Source organism: Dermacentor albipictus, chromosome 6 (genome assembly GCF_038994185.2).
Source record: "Dermacentor albipictus isolate Rhodes 1998 colony chromosome 6, USDA_Dalb.pri_finalv2, whole genome shotgun sequence".
Classification (NCBI taxonomy): Eukaryota; Metazoa; Arthropoda; class Arachnida; order Ixodida; family Ixodidae; genus Dermacentor; species Dermacentor albipictus.
In genome coordinates, this window is record NC_091826.1 from 81,594,237 (window position 1) to 81,610,011 (window position 15,775).

The 15,775-nt window shown below is 46.1% G+C and overlaps 1 long non-coding RNA gene across 1 annotated transcript in view; it reads left to right on the forward strand.

The window, feature by feature from the left end:
- The window catches only part of LOC139061242 (uncharacterized), a 146,085-nt gene extending 130,530 nt beyond the window's left edge, over nucleotides 1–15,555 (forward strand). Inside the window, exon 3 of the long non-coding RNA XR_011515271.1 lies at nucleotides 15,371–15,555. This is a non-coding gene — a long non-coding RNA (uncharacterized lncRNA). The remainder of the gene's footprint in view (nucleotides 1–15,370) is intronic.
- The last annotated feature ends 220 nt before the right edge of the window (nucleotides 15,556–15,775 follow it).

Genomic DNA, 15,775 nt, shown 5'->3' on the forward strand with positions numbered 1-15,775 from the left:
GTAATGACACTGGAGCCAAGGCTTCGACCACGGGGCAAGTCTTCTTCAGGGCAGCTCCTGTTATCTTTAGCAGCGTCTTTATGTGCGCGTATCCCACTCACGCCCAACCTCCAAGGGGGAGAAAGTAGATAATAAGCCTGGACGTGTTGTATAGCAGCTAGCGTGAGAGCACAACAATAACGGAAGTAGGGAAGAGAATCCGCACCAGAATCCAAATCGGCAGGGTCAAAGGGAAATTTGGAGTTCTGACAGAAAGGGCGAACAATGGGAGTTCTGGTTGCTAAGGCTGCCACCAACCGTTACGAGCTGGTACATCCCGTGGCCACGGGGGCGGGGTTTCTGCGACTTTCACCAGCGTTTGCTTAGAGCCCGAACAAGATTGACCACCGGAGAGGGTACGACAGGGAAGACGAGATGATGTAAAAGAATAACATATTTATAATAGATCATTGAGGGTGAGCGATGTCCTCCAAGACAAAAAGTACAGAAACGTTCGGCGTGCGTGCTCATGCACGAACGGGCAGAGAAGACCTGGGCATGGCGTCTCGCAGGCGCGTTCTCATGCCCTACATGACGAGGCCAACCTCTTCCTTGCTTCATGTTAGAGGGCCTTGTCTGCTACAGAAGAATAAGGAGTACAAGTATGTGGATCCCGCGCATTGTGGCAATCCATGTAAAAATCAATTCCTACTGGGCTTGGGAATCTTTCTGTGTTGTTTAGTTTGAGTGGCGATAAACAGCGGTAATGCTACTGAGAATCACTAATACCTTCAGCGTTTACTGCAATACTAGAGCTGTGAGTTGGTGGCAAATGTTGTTTTGCGGGCATCACTGCTGTTTGTCTGCATAGTGCAATGAACATACAACGAGACGTACGTGTTTGCTTAAGGCGTGGTTCTGAATCATTGTTTATAACCTATGACATGGTTGAGCACTGTCATTGCTTCACATGGCACATCGCACGGCAACAGAATTGGCGGAAGAATGGCGAGTTTCTGCGTGCCAAAACCAAAATCGGATTATTAGGCACGCCGTGGAGGCGGACTACGGATTAATTATGGTACCGAGCTGTTTTTTAACGTGCACTTAAACGTAAGTACCCGACCGCTATTGTATGTCGCTGCAGTCGAAATCGGCTGCCACGGTGGGGGTTGAACGCGCGACGTCGAGCAAGGCTATAGCCGCATAGGACGGAAATCTTGATTTGACGTGTGACCGCTTGCTTAGTGTTGCATAGAACCTGCGGCTATTTAAGGTGATTTTGTATCTACAAACCGTCCGTCAGTTGTCCAGTTGACAAATTTGCATGGAGTTTTTGTTAGTAATTGCAGAAACGTATAATTCCTTCAGTTCTTCTGCAACTCTTGTCATGTGTGTGTCCAGAGTAGCGTTTCCTCCCGTTTATTTCCTTAAGGTAGCGTCTTCCTTCTCCTAACCATCCGCCCCATAGGGTAACTGCGAGTGAAGAGTGCTGAGGCTGTTGTGCACTGATCTCGCGATTACGCCTCTTCTAACGATTCTCTGCCTCGTCACCTTGCCCCATCTATACCACTCTATTCACCACTCCTTGAGGCTTGTACGTTATTAGAACGGTAAGCGCTGCGGGGGGTCACGGATAATTAAAGCTGTCAAAACGCTAATGAGACGACACCCACAGATCTCCAAAAAGCGTTGTGCACGTGGCACGCGATAGAAATGTCCAAACGAGTTTCCCGCGTCGCCTCACCTCTCTTCCACGTTATTTTCTTATACACCGTTTTTTCTTAGGCGCCGCCCTATTGTGAACGCAGTGGCGCCGCCTGTGAGCAGCGCCATACTGGCTTGGGTGAAAGCGGTCTTTTGCACGGCAGGTATACGCTCGGCGGTAGGTTCTGGCGTTTGTTTTCGAACTCGTGTGGTCTGTTTAGTATGACGTGCGTCTTATACGTGATAAACAGTTCTGTGACACGTGCTGAAGTGGTTTAAGGCGTCATGGCCGGAATTTCTGCCGGCGTTGAGGTGGACGGAACACGCAGTGCGATGTGCGCGCGCATATTCGAGTCTACAATAAGCCTCGGAGATGAATTGTGTATTTCTGAATGTTCCAGTCACTAATGTGACCTTATTGCAGTATTACCCTCTATTTCTAAGCTGCGGTTTAGGAGCCATGAAACATATGGGATGATCGTAACAGCGTGGGTACCCTTCTGCTACGATAGGGTCTGTGCTGCTATACTTTGACAAGCGTTCAAACTGTTCGCAGCAGGTTACATTGCGTGACTACTTGGTTCGATGGATGAGGTTTCCGCCCATGAATAAAATAGTTTTGGATAGGAATAGCAGCACGCCTTACAGTCTGAATTAAGCTTGTCCAGAAAAGCGACCGTTTACGAACTGCGCGAGCGTCCTAAGCAGTAGTAGGGGCTGGATTAAAGATATCTTTGTTCTAAATAGCGCATGGTCCAAGCACACGGCATCAGCGGTTATATATTTATAAACGTTGTGAGGCGTTATCCAGTTTTCTTTTCCTTTTTAGAGAAAAAAAAGGATGATAACCGAATTCTTTTTTTCGGTTGTGTTCATTCAGTTCTCAACGACGCACTCACACGTATTACGGAAATTTTGCGCTCAAAAATAGCCATCGCATTCTTTTTATGCGAACCCTCTCATATATTATGGCTGTATACAGGCCAAAAAGGCAATGCCGAAGCACACAGCTTCTATATATATCGTGATGGCTCACCAACCGCAGTGATCGCTGTGTTGAGCAGCGCCATGGGCCTCATGCAGCAAGGCTAGCGTAGAGATATGGTAATTTCAAGCATACTAGACTAGAAATACGTGAGAACGATGCCAATGTATCACAAATACTTGATAGAGCCTGCCGCTCAGATGTTTCGTGGTTGCCTTAGGTTGGCCGTGCACGAGCATGCGCTCTTATGTTTTATGTTTTACTCCCTACGCCAATCGATCAGACAGTGAGCTGATTTACCATTTAATGCTGGTAATACAGAGACGCCGGTTTTCTTTGTTGAATTGAGATTGATATAAGCAAAATAGTAAAGAACACATACACGCACCGCGACTGATAATGCGCGTACACCGCGGCTGTTTATGCGCGTCACATTTTTGCGCCCCCAACACGTATTTCCGCCAACTGTAGTTACCGATACATCGAAAGGCTTCCCTGACGACCTTTATAGACCGTTTTTTCGTAGGTGCCGCCATATTGTGAGCGCAGTGGCGCCGCCTATGGGCAGCGCCATACTGGCTTGGGTGAAAGCGGTCTTTTGCATGGCAGGTATACGCTCGGCGGCAGGTTCTGGCGTTTGTTTTCGGCGTCGTGCGGCCTGTTTAGTATGACGTGCGTCTTCTACATGGTAAACGGTTCTGTGAGACGTGCTGAAGTGGTTTAAGGCGTCATGGCCGGAATTTCTGCCGGCGTTGAGGTGGACGGAACACGCAGTGCGATGTGCGCGCGCATATTCGAGTCTACAATCAGCCTCGGAGATGAATTGTGTATTTCTGAATGTTCCAGTCACTAATGTGACCTTATTGCAGTATCACCCTCTATTTCTAAGCTGCGGTTTAGGAGCCACGAAACATACGCGACGATCGTAACAGCTTGAGCGTGGGTACCGTTCTGCTACTATAGGAGCTGTGATGTTATACTTTGACAAGCGTTCAAACTGTTCGCTGCAGGTTACATTGCGTGACTACTTGGTTCGATGGATGAGGTTTCCGCCCCTGAATAAAGTAGTTTTGGCAAGTGATAGCAGCATACCTTACAGTCTAAATTACGCTTGTCCAGCAAAGGGACTGTTTACGAACTGATCGAGCGTCCTAAGCAGTGCTGGATTACATATATCTTTGTTCTATATACCGCATGGACCAAGCATAGCGCATTAACGGTTATATATTTATAAACGTTGTGCGGCATGACTATGCGAGGCCCTATTGCGGCGTTAGCCCGTTTTCTCTTGCTTTTTCTAGAAAGAGGGTGATAACCGAATTTCTTTTTCGGTTGCGTTCGTTCCGTTCTCTACGACGCACTCACACGCATTACGGAAACTTTGTCCTCAAAAATAGGCATCGCATTCTTTTTATGCGATCCCTGATATATTATGGCTGTATGCAGGCCAAAAAGGGAATGCCGAAGCGCACAGCTTACATATGTACCGTGCTGGATTACCAACCGCAGTAATCGCTGTGTTGAGCAGCGCCATCGGCCTCATGCAGGAAGGCTAGCGTACACATACGGTAATTTCAAGCCTACTAGACTTGAAATGCGCGAGAACGATGCCGGTGCATCACAAATACTTGATTGCGCCTGCCGCTTAGATGCTTCGTGGTTGCCTTAGGTTGGCCGTGCACGAGCATGCGCTCTTATGCTTTATGTTTTACTCCCCACGCCAAGCGATCAGATATTGAGCAGATTTACTATTTGATGCTGCTAATACAGAGACACCGGTTTTCTTTGTTGAATTAAAACCTATATAAGCAAAATAGTTCACAACAAATACACACACCGCGACTGATAATGTGCGTACACCGCGGCTGATAAAACGCGTCACATTTTTGCGCCCCCAAGAGATATTTCCGCCAACTGTAGTTACCGATACATCGAAAGGCTTCCCTGACGACCTTATATGAACTGACATGGTGTAAAGTTCACAAAGTACGATCTAAAACATCTCGAAATCGTTCCGCAGCACGCGACAGCAATACTTACAAGCTGCGCCGCGTCGGATCGCCCAAGCAAGAGAGGAGGAAAGGCTTTCCGCGCGCCCTATCCTCCTCGCCCGATGAAAAGGTCTATATATGCACGCTCTGAACACCCCTTTCCCCACCCGCAGCTGCGTGCGAGAATGCAGGAGCATGCAGTAGAAAAGTTGGAGGAACAGGGAAAAAAATCTTCGCGTTAAAACCACACCGTGGCGAAGATGGGGAGAACGTAGGAAAAAAGAAAGTCGTATTTGCACTGGCGCACAATCCCGTCGCAGAAACCCGACGGACAAGCGTGACGAATAGGCACGTCGCCTCACAGTCACTTGGCATCCGTTTCCTTCATCGCCACACACAGTGAACCGTGACATGGTGTTTCTTTTTTTTTTACCAGGAATACGTAACTTGCGCCCATCCAGTGTGCTTGGTTTGCAGGGAAAGTAGGAACTATTCAGAAAATCTCTCTTGAATTCTGTAGATTGGCAGTGAGAAACGGCCACAAAAGGGGCAATGCTGACGAACTTCAAGTGCCTTGCAGGTTTGAATTCCACTGTTAACTCGGCATTGTGAGCCAGCCGTGAATTTCTGCGTAAATGAGAGCCACATTGTAAGGGACAGCAACCTGGGCAAGGAAACTGAATTCCAGCAATCGGCGTTCCGTGAAAAGTACAGCTGAGAACTGGTTGGAAAGAGAATGCATCCACGTATCTCCACGAAATAAGGAGAAAGGGAAGGAACATGCCATATGCCAAGAATTTAAGGAATTTTTGTTAAAGAATAAATAAAGGAAGGGTAAACTGGGTATGATGGTAAAGGAGAAGACTAGGCTTGTGACAAAATACAAAGAAATATACATTTAAACAAAAGAAAAGATTAGGTGTCGCGGTTTGCAGCAGCCTTGGTCCAAGCAGTTGTAGAATAGAAGAAATATGTCAGGTAAAAGTAAAAACGACATATTAACAGTACCAAAAACAGGCGCTATGAGCCGATACCACTAGACATAGCAATACTGAAATTTCTGTTATAAGTAAACCGGGGAACTCATTCGCTATGTCAACCACACAACTGTAGCTGTAGAATGCAAATTTTACATTCAGCAATGAAGTAAAAATATTCACATTATACATTCAAACTTTAGGTCTCACGGAGGTAGAAAATATGGCCACATAACTGAATAAAGCAAATATATACAGCCGTATCTCATCCAAAAGTACAATACACTGGAACAAGCAGGTGCAAACATTTAGATGGGAGCTCTTGAGTGTGTTTGTAAAAATAACCGCACAATTATAACCAGTAGGCCTGGTTAATATATCTCTGAGACCTCTTGATGCTATTACAGAAATTGCCTTGAGAGAAGTTGATAAAGAAAAAACAGTGGCTGCATCTTGGTGCGGTCGTTTGCAGCGACGACGCTCTGGCCACGTGGTTTGGTCATGCACCCAGGGTCTTCTACAATGCGTCCACGATACATTTGGCAAACTGAACAAGGCATCTTGTTTAAAATGTCAGACAAACAGGAGAAACATTATCTAAGATTCCCATACGGAGATCAAAGTTCCAGGGTAAACTAGAGCCTTTGCAGTAACTTACTGATCCAACTGTTCCCAACTGTCATCAGATTTACTAGGCGTGTATAATATACCTATCTGTATTAAGTAGAACATAGCCAGTGCACTAAAACTCACCGCCGACAAATAAATTTGTAATTAGAGTTCTCAAGCGAAATATATCTCGCCAACCTTTTCAAGCGTAGGTATTAATTGCATTAAAGAAATACTTGATGAAAGTTTTTGAAATAAACATATTGACTGGAATTAGGCATGATTCTGTGCAAGACCACGTATATGTGATCTCTGTTAAAAACGGCCTTATTGAATGCGAAAAAGAATACAATAGAGGGGGAAACATTATTTCGTAAAAAAAAGAAATAACTGAAAGTGATTGAAAAGTCACCGCAGCAGCTGGGAGATATAAATTCCTGCGATGATCGAAGATGTCATGCGTACTTGAAAACTTTCATTGAAGCGAAGGCTTAGTCTGTGATATTAAATTGCTCTGCAGTTTCGCGATAAACACCCGAATTCAATTTTGTTACTATTGAAATTGGGAAGAACCCAAATCTGCAGTCTTTATGCCTTTGAGGCATCATTGTGCCGGCAGAAGGCCAGGTATTACAAGGTGAACACATTTTAATTTACAATCCTCGTCAATCGATTGGGATGATCGTATGGAATACTTTTCTAAGCAGACATTTCCTCTGCCCAAGCGAAGTGCAAGAACATGTGGTCATTGTGAACCAAGCCTTTCTTGATCTTTTTTAGCGACGCCATTATAGCGTAATGTATACTTCCATATATTTTTTTTTTCATATGTGTCAGCTCCTTGCAACATTTTCATCTGGTTAATTTTTATTGCTGATTTGGTATTGTCTTAGTGAAATAGAATATGGTGCAATCAGACACAGTGATTGAGTAGCAGTTGCAAACGCAGGGAGGTCAACAACACCTCCACAAAAAAGAGACCCTTTAATAAAGCGTTAGACATACGTTTGCGGACGAATTATGCCGTTAAAATTATACTTCATGAACGTAGAAGGAGTAGAGGACAGCAGGGACACTCCTACCAACTTGTGCAAATGCAGACCAAGTCATTGCAGCTTCTACCGGCAAAAAAGGCACGTGTTAGTGACACGCCACCATTCGCCCCTGTTTTGTCATATATTTACATTGATGAAATTGTTTTCCCAAGGAGGGAAAGTGAAATACAATTTGCGAACTTACTGCGCAAACATCATTACCTAAAGCCAATGACTTAAAGACTGAACGAGTCAGGAAACTCACGCACAGACGCTCGCCATTTTATTTCCTGTAAAAGGTTTCCGGAAACAGCATGAGCTTTGTGGTTTCAGGGTTGTAGCCCGGTGTTTCCATTTTTGCTAAATCAAGACTGAAGCGCACGCCATAAGACGACTATTTAGCCATCCGAGATTATGGCGCTGTGTAGGCCTCCGCTAGCTCACGACCCACCGCAGCAAATATCGCGCGAGTTGTGATGCCTTTTCCGTTCGGGCAAAATAAGAAAAGAACTGTATTAATTTTTTTTATTCAGAGAAGACATAAGAGCGTTAAGAAAAAAAAACAATAGATAGATGGGTATACGGAATGTGTCACACGTGCTTTTCTTTCTTGCACACATTCACGGATTTCCCGAGTGTTTATTTTCACCCTCTCCCCTCTCGCTTTCTCCATTTCGGGTACTCGCGCACGTAAACGCACAACCACGTGACCACTTACGGACCACCCTTCCACGTCGTGAAAGCCAATCAACGACTATCCATAGCCGCCTCCTTCCCTTTCCTCCTCCTTCCCACTACTCCTCAGAAAGTGGAGGCACAGAGCACCTCGGAGACTTTAAAAGACAGCGCCACCCTCTCGAGAGGCAGTTCAAGCACGCAGTGATTTCAGAGCCAGTTCAGCTGCACTGTTTGGGGTATAATTTCATCGTGCACGTTTCGACGATCGGAATCGCAACGCATCTCTTCGAAGCCACGACGGTGACAGCCAGCAGCTTCTGACCTGCCGAGACGAGTGACTGAAGCGCATCGCAGCCACGTCGACGTTGAAGCACAATTCCAGTCATGGTGCGATCAGAGTCAAGGAGCAACGACGACAGAGTTGTCCTCGCTAGTGAGTACGAGCACCCGACTTCTGAAGCTGTGGCTCGTGGAGCATCGGTGAATAGCTCTTCCCATTCTTCGGAGAAAGAAACAGCTGTCGAAGATGGTGGCAAACCGCGCAGAAGGAGGCTTCGACGGCTTTTTTCGAAGCCTTCCGGCGCCTCCCACGATCACGTCCAGACGACCAACGATGACGTCGTCCTCGAGGGTGAAGGCCTTCAAACGACTGAAGCAGCATCGCCGAACCGTTTTGCTGAATGCCCGGGAAAGAAAACTGCTGCACACCATGACGACACCCAACGCGGAAGGAACCCTTCACCGATTACGTATGTTCTGCAAGGATTTACAGAGTGCCCCTTCTTGGACATGCGACGCATCTCCTTCTTGGAGCCTTTGCCCGCATCTTGCGTTTGCGCCATCTGCGGCGCTCTTCCTGACCGGACCAGGCAGCTTCCCTGCGGCCACGCCGTGTGCTGGGTGTGCTGGTATATCGCCTACGACAGCGCCGACAAACCGCACCAGGACAACAGTGCGCTAAGGATGTTCCGCAGTGGCTGCTGTCCCAAGGATGGGGTCCCGTTCTCCGATCCTGCTCTGGGTGATGCGACCTGCCCAACGAGTATCTCCACCAAATTGGTGTACTGCGTCTACGGAGTGCTTGGCTGCCGGTGCAAGGTCGAACTCCGAGATCTGGAGGCCCACTGCCTATACGAATGCCGCTTCAACCCAATGACCCGTACTCTCTGCTGGAAAGACATCCCAGGGTGCAAGACCGATCAATATTTTCTACTCCGTCCAGGATGGTTGACTGGTTGATCTCGCATATGACGCATAAGAACGGCGACTACAGCGGCAGTTCGTTCGGCTACGGTCAGCGCCTTCGAAGCACCCTTAAAAGCTACTCGGCAGTCCGACAATAAAGAAAATGTTCTTTTGAATTTACTCGGCTTGAGTGATGATTGCACATGTGTTCAGGTCGCCGGCGACGGCTTGCACTTGAACATGACGTGACTTGCTATACGACATGGTACAAATTAAACCAGGTTATTAGCGACAATAAGCTAGTGTGGCTACACGCATATTTGTTTATTTAGATTACAATATGTTAGTGAAGTGTAGAAATTGTTTGCAAGGGACAGCTTTAGTGTTTGGTTTGATATACGTCGAAATGCAGTCGATGCGACGGGCACAAAAGTGTCGATTTGATGCGCATCCGTCTCCGAGGTGTCGTCTGCACTTTTGACACGGTCCCACACCGGTGTCACGCGCTTCACAGTTAATTGCGGACGCACTGTGCTTTCTGCGCTCATTGGACGGAAGTTAATTATATTTCATTAGAAAGCTAGCCCCGGCTTTGTGCGCTTTCTATTGAATGCTAGTATTATCGCCTAGCCGGAAGCATTACCTGGCACAGCTCAACAGAGTTTGTGACAAAAACGGCGTTCTTGCTTTGCAATTTTCGTACTGCGTTTCCAGTAAAAGTATTCAGCATAACAAAATGAAGATTGCAGTGCATTTAAATGAAAGTTTATACAAGGTTACCATGAAGAGACATTCTGTGTAGAGAAATTACAAATTTAATAGGACCTAATGAGTATGGGCGAGACAAAAGTTCATGAATGAAATTATTTTTCCCTTTTGAACGCAGAACAACAAAACTTAGTGCTTTTCTAGGTTACATGTGCACATATTATCTATGCGAAGTTGAATTGTGTTCTAGTGAATAATTGATGAGGCATTGACATTTATTGCTATACTTGATCAGGCATCACCGAAGGAGAGGCGAAACTATTCAAGCTGAAACTTTGCAATTTTCAATGACCAAGCAGCAAGCCCTTCTCTATAATTTTATGAAGAGCAAATTGATATATGCTGATTTAGGTATCTACAAGAAGCTGCGAATTTAAATTTAACAAGTTTTTCTGCTCATCCGCTCCGTCAAATTGTCATTCTTTTTCATATGCATGCTAATTCACAACGAGTCTTGCACATTATAGTGGACCCATACGATGTCTTGTAATTACTAGCATTTACTAGTTTTACTAAGCAGTGCTTGAGAGAATAGATTTTATTTAAATAATTAATGGCATAGGAGGATTTTGCTGGTGGCGCCATCTGGACAAAAAAGATATCAAGCCATTTCACGTCAGTTTCAACATTTTTGAAATGTAACGCCACTAAACATTTCGAAACCGGCAAAACGCGGATAGATTCATTCCTCAGATTCGAGTGTTTGGCTTAGTCTCGTCGCTACGCCAGCCCTACGCTGCTTCAAGCCCACGTGGGTGCAACCAGGCCTTCAACGTGGTCCTAAGGCAGCTCACTCAATTGTGGCTGTTGGGAAAAAAAGAAAGAAGTAAATATATAAAAAAACGGGCAGTGCACTGTATGGCGAATCATGGCCACATGCCTGCTAGTCAGCAAGTTGGGCTATTGTGCCCCGGATTACTGCAGATAAAGATTCCAGAAATGTCATGGGTGCCTATTTTTGTTCATAATTGACTCCAGTCATCCTAGTTCCCAGGCTCATACGACGATATCTGGAAACTTGTTTTCCCCACGGGCTGACATGCTATGGCTTTGGTAGAGTACTGTACTTGCCTTATTCTACGCGACGCCTGTGGAGCGATATGGTTAACAACAAACAATGAGCGAGCCTTTATTTCCCCAACTGCAGGGAAAAGTGCTGATGGCTGAGTGACCTGTAGTATTCCGAGCCGGGCGCATCAAACCGAATGCACGTCCTCTGACGCCAAGGGAAGTTTTTAAACACCTGATTTCCAGTAGGTGGTCTTCTCCTAGAAAGATATAGCGTATTTACCCGCGTAAAAATCGCCCTTGCATAATGCTGGAACACCCACATTGCCCACTTTCTTTTTCGGGACGTAATCGTATCCTTGAAAATTACTGTAGTGATTGCAATCTGCGTGTTGCGGTACATGGCAGCCGATGCGGCAGAGTTTCATGCCATTTGTTTTTGCGAAGCCGTTCTGCAATTACAGGCGCAACTGCGCACATATTATTACGATATCACCGAGCGATGCTCAAGAGCCGCCGCGAGAGCCACGATGAAGTTGGTCGGTGCCCTTGGCGTGAGCGAGCGTCAACCTGGCTGCCTGGCTACAGTGTAAATAGCGCGTGCATAGCCTCTATCTTCTGTATCTTTCAACATGTAACAATATGATCTAAAGTCTCCGAATCCAGCACACAAAAAAGAGAGAAATACCATGGACAGCGTGAAAAAGGTGAACAACACGTGCACAATTGAGGCAATTTAGACTGATGACTTTTAGAAAGAAGTAAATTTGGAAGTAATCCATTATTGCAGCTCCTGCTTCTATAGAGCGTGTGATATTATTCCAAAGGCCCGTGTGAGGATATGTCATTGGGCGCCTGCATGCGTCATGGGGAGGTAGGGAAGCTGTCCTTCGGGAAACCGACGAAAAACGGCTGTCGGCGAAACTTGAAAAAACATCTTTGGGCTGTGGGCAAGGCTATGCGCGAGTGCTTGCGATGGTCACTGTGATCATAACGCTTGCGCAATGAGTGCTAGCCGGGGTGAGTGCGCGTACATTTACTAATGCGTACATTCTGCGCTACCGCTTCCTTTATCATTCCGCTGTACCGCGGCTCTGAAACTCGAATGACGCGACCTCCAATGCCATGCGAGTGGGCTCTCTATAGATGGTACACCCGTGACAGCGTGCCAGGTGCGCTGGAAGTCCGCGTGATTTCTATCCCAGTAAAATATTCGAACCACGTGTACTATACCAACTATTATGTAGGCCTTCGCGAATAGTACCTTTTGACACCAATCGAAAACTGGCAATGACAAATCGAATCCAATAATGATCATTCCATTCGACAACCGAATCGAAAAGCCCATAATTAGATACGTTATACAGATTTCGCACACCCCTACTAGTATTCTAGTAAAATTTATACCCCTACTGGGATTTACAGCTTCTGTCCCGCGATAGATTTCCACGACTGCAATATATTTGGATAAAAAGCCAAATAAGTGGACATCAGCAATTTACAGACGGCAGACGTTGAAACAAACCCATATAATAAACATTTCTTTTTGTGCGCACGTGCGCATATTCATCATGTCATTGAGTGACACTTATCAGTTAAATCATAATGTCTTCTTTTGCTCCTGTTTTTAGCTGCAGCGAATACAGTGACATGCAAGCAGTATTATTTCAAAATTATGGGATTTTACGTGCCAAAGCCACTCTCTGGTTATGAGGCACGCCGTAGTGCAGGACTCCGGAAATTCCGACCACCTGGGGTTCTTTAACGTGCACCTAAATCTATGTACACGGGTGCTTTTGCATTTCGCCCCCAACGAAATGCGGCCGCCGTGCCCGGGATTCGATCCCGCGACCTCGTGCTCCGCATCCCAACACCAGTATTATTTGAGTTGCATTCGTTCCTTCGCGTGTTCGCTTGTCGAGTTCTTCATGAATTTGAGAACTTTCTTAAGCGGCGGGTGCAGATGAGACGAGGATGATTTCTCTGTGATATCATAACTGAGGAACGCATAGTTGGGGTAAGTGGTACACGAGGAGGTGCAAAGAACGCAACTGCAATTGTTTGCGTGTTCATCTGTGCTAAATGACATGAATAGTATCCTTCTAGAATTTCTCTCAAAGCCGTTCGCAAGCCATCAGTGAACCAGAAGTCTAAAGGCACATGGACGACGGAATAGGAAATAATCCAGCACCATTGCTGGCTTGAGGTAATCAGGCACGACGAGGCAATCCCGGTTTTATCACGTGACTTCCTGTCCGGGAGTGCTGCCGCTTTGTGCCTGGGCCGTACGCACTGAAATGTCATTAGTTATGACACCTCTATTTCGGCGCCCGTGTATACCGATGGCAAGCATTGCAAGTGCTTTGGCCGCATGCTTCGAGACGCCGACGACTGCCAAAAACCATTCTGCCTACACACGACGTCTTTCGAAGGGGAGAGAATTAAGGCAACGTCGTGTGCCACGCGAGAAGGGAAGCAGGCCGCAGGGGGAGAGTGAGGACGCTATCCAGCTGCGCCCGCTCACCTCGACCTTTACGTGGATAGAGTCTCCTCACCTTCCTTCCTTCCTACTTCTGATGCATTTTTGATCATGAGGAATTGTTAGTTTCGGGCAAGGAGACATGCTTCAGCGCCGTTGCCGGAACTGTATGCCGCACAACGTGAACATTTGAACGGTTCCATGGTCAGGCAGAGCAACGAACAGTCCGCATTAATGGAGGTAGACATTCACACATATACTAGCCCACGTCAACGCTCCGTAGCTTTGGCGATTGCAGGAGTCGGTACTGTTGCACCGGGACACGACCGATGGCCTACGAACATTTGTTCGCCAACGAAATAAACGTTCATGATCATGCATTTTACAAACAGTTTAGAAAAAAAAAGAAAAAAGAAAACCCATGGTCCTCACATTCACTACATCTGTTTCGGGAGGCAGAAGGCCAACAGTTCTTCAGATAACTACACGCAAAGCCTTTCCGTCGCGCATGTACATAAAAAGCACCCTTTATGGCTCACTGCAAGGCGAGCAAAAGAGTCGAAGTAATGAAAATGACCTTGCTGGGGCGCTTCTGAACGCAGGAGAATGGGCCTTAGGTAACGCGGCACATGTGGTCGAAACAAAGCTGGTTTCAGCGGGGCACACGACTCTAATTTCTGTGCACGTGCATGTGGTCCAGGATAGCTTACAAAAGAACTGCCACTTCTTCGAACGTAACCGTACCGGTGACAACCTTCTCCGGGAAGTCACTCGACTAACCAACTCTTTTTTTTTTACTTTGGCACTCTGTCGTAAATTTTTCGTATTTCAAATATACTCAACTATCTCTGCCCAGTATCTCAACTATACTCTGCCCCTTCTCTTTTATCCCCACTCCTCATCCAATGCTGACCGGGGTTCAGGTGTCAGCAGAAAGCGCTAGACATTTACTGCGGTCTATAGCAATTTACTTCGCTTTATATTTATGTGTTTATAGGCATAAAGCTACATTTAACATTTCAAGCCTAGAACCTACCTATAGCGGGCGCGTACATTACAGAACGCTAAACGAAAGGGAAATTATGCAGATGCCACACACTGGCGAATCGGTGTATGGGAAGCTATCTGGATTGGGTACCATTAACGTAAAACTATTCGAATATGTTTATTCCAATCGCCTGACGTCAAAGTTGCGTTACCACCGACGCAAGCATCGGGCTTATGCTTATCCAGTTTTCCCGCAATCAGGGTCGTATAGTAGTAGGGTTTCCTTGCCTTCTCACGTCATCCTTCCCCCAACCCCGCCTCGGTGTCCAGCACGCCTCTCGTACTCCCTCCTCTCTACAGTTCTATCGACGTCCCGTCTGCACTCGCACGTTAGTTGAAAGCAAGCGCTGCAGTTTCTGCAATGCTTTGGAGAGCAGTCACGTTTAATTGCAGCTGTCAGAGGTTAATTGCGACGCCAGACGGCATTGTGCACATTCGACGTGGTATGTCCGAACGAGTTTTTCTCGTCGCCTTCCCTCAGTGACCAGCTGCTGTCATGTGTACCACCCGCAAACTAGGTGATGATCAACGCCACTCAAGGTTTCTGTCTTTTTTATTAGAAGTGTGGTGTTTCGCCAAGGTAGAGAGCACTGCAGTCTGCAGACCATCTACCAAGATGTTTTTTGAAGCAGTGGCCCGCACTCACACGGCAGCCACGTGAAGAACGACAGTGACATCAGCAGCACTGTACATACAGAAAGGTTCGACCAAACAATTGTTGAAAGTATCATATAAGCTATACATGTTTTCATTTCATCATAGCATATTTGTATACGCCTATCCAATCTTTTATTTTTCTTGATAAAACTGCTCTGTCTACCTTGTACCGCTGCCTATGGTTGTTACAGATCCGCTCGAATCAATCTCTTTCCTGCGTTTTTTCTACCAATGCTTTAAACGTCTCTTGCTTATTTCCTCTGCAGGCCGGTTGAGGCTTTCAAGAACTTCTGAAAGTTGTACATTGCCTACCAGTCTCACTATTCTAAACGTGGCTGAGTAACAGTGCGTGATGGGAGAACTTCAACTACGCGCAAGATGGCGGCCGTCATACCTTCACCTTCTTTTTATAAATGAAAATAAAAAAGAAACGTAGTCACCTTATAATGGTGACGGCTACTCCTTTTCTCATAGCAGAAACAACGATATAAATAAAGATACGTTGGAAAATGAAAAAAAGAAAGAAAAATCACTTCATAGGGTGAGAAAGCCACAGCACAGCCCTATACGCCTATGAACATCACAGAGTAAAAGTCAAATGCAAGTTGAACCACAATGAGTTCATAAACAGCCACAAACACACGCAAACGGCCATGATGTAGACTTCGATG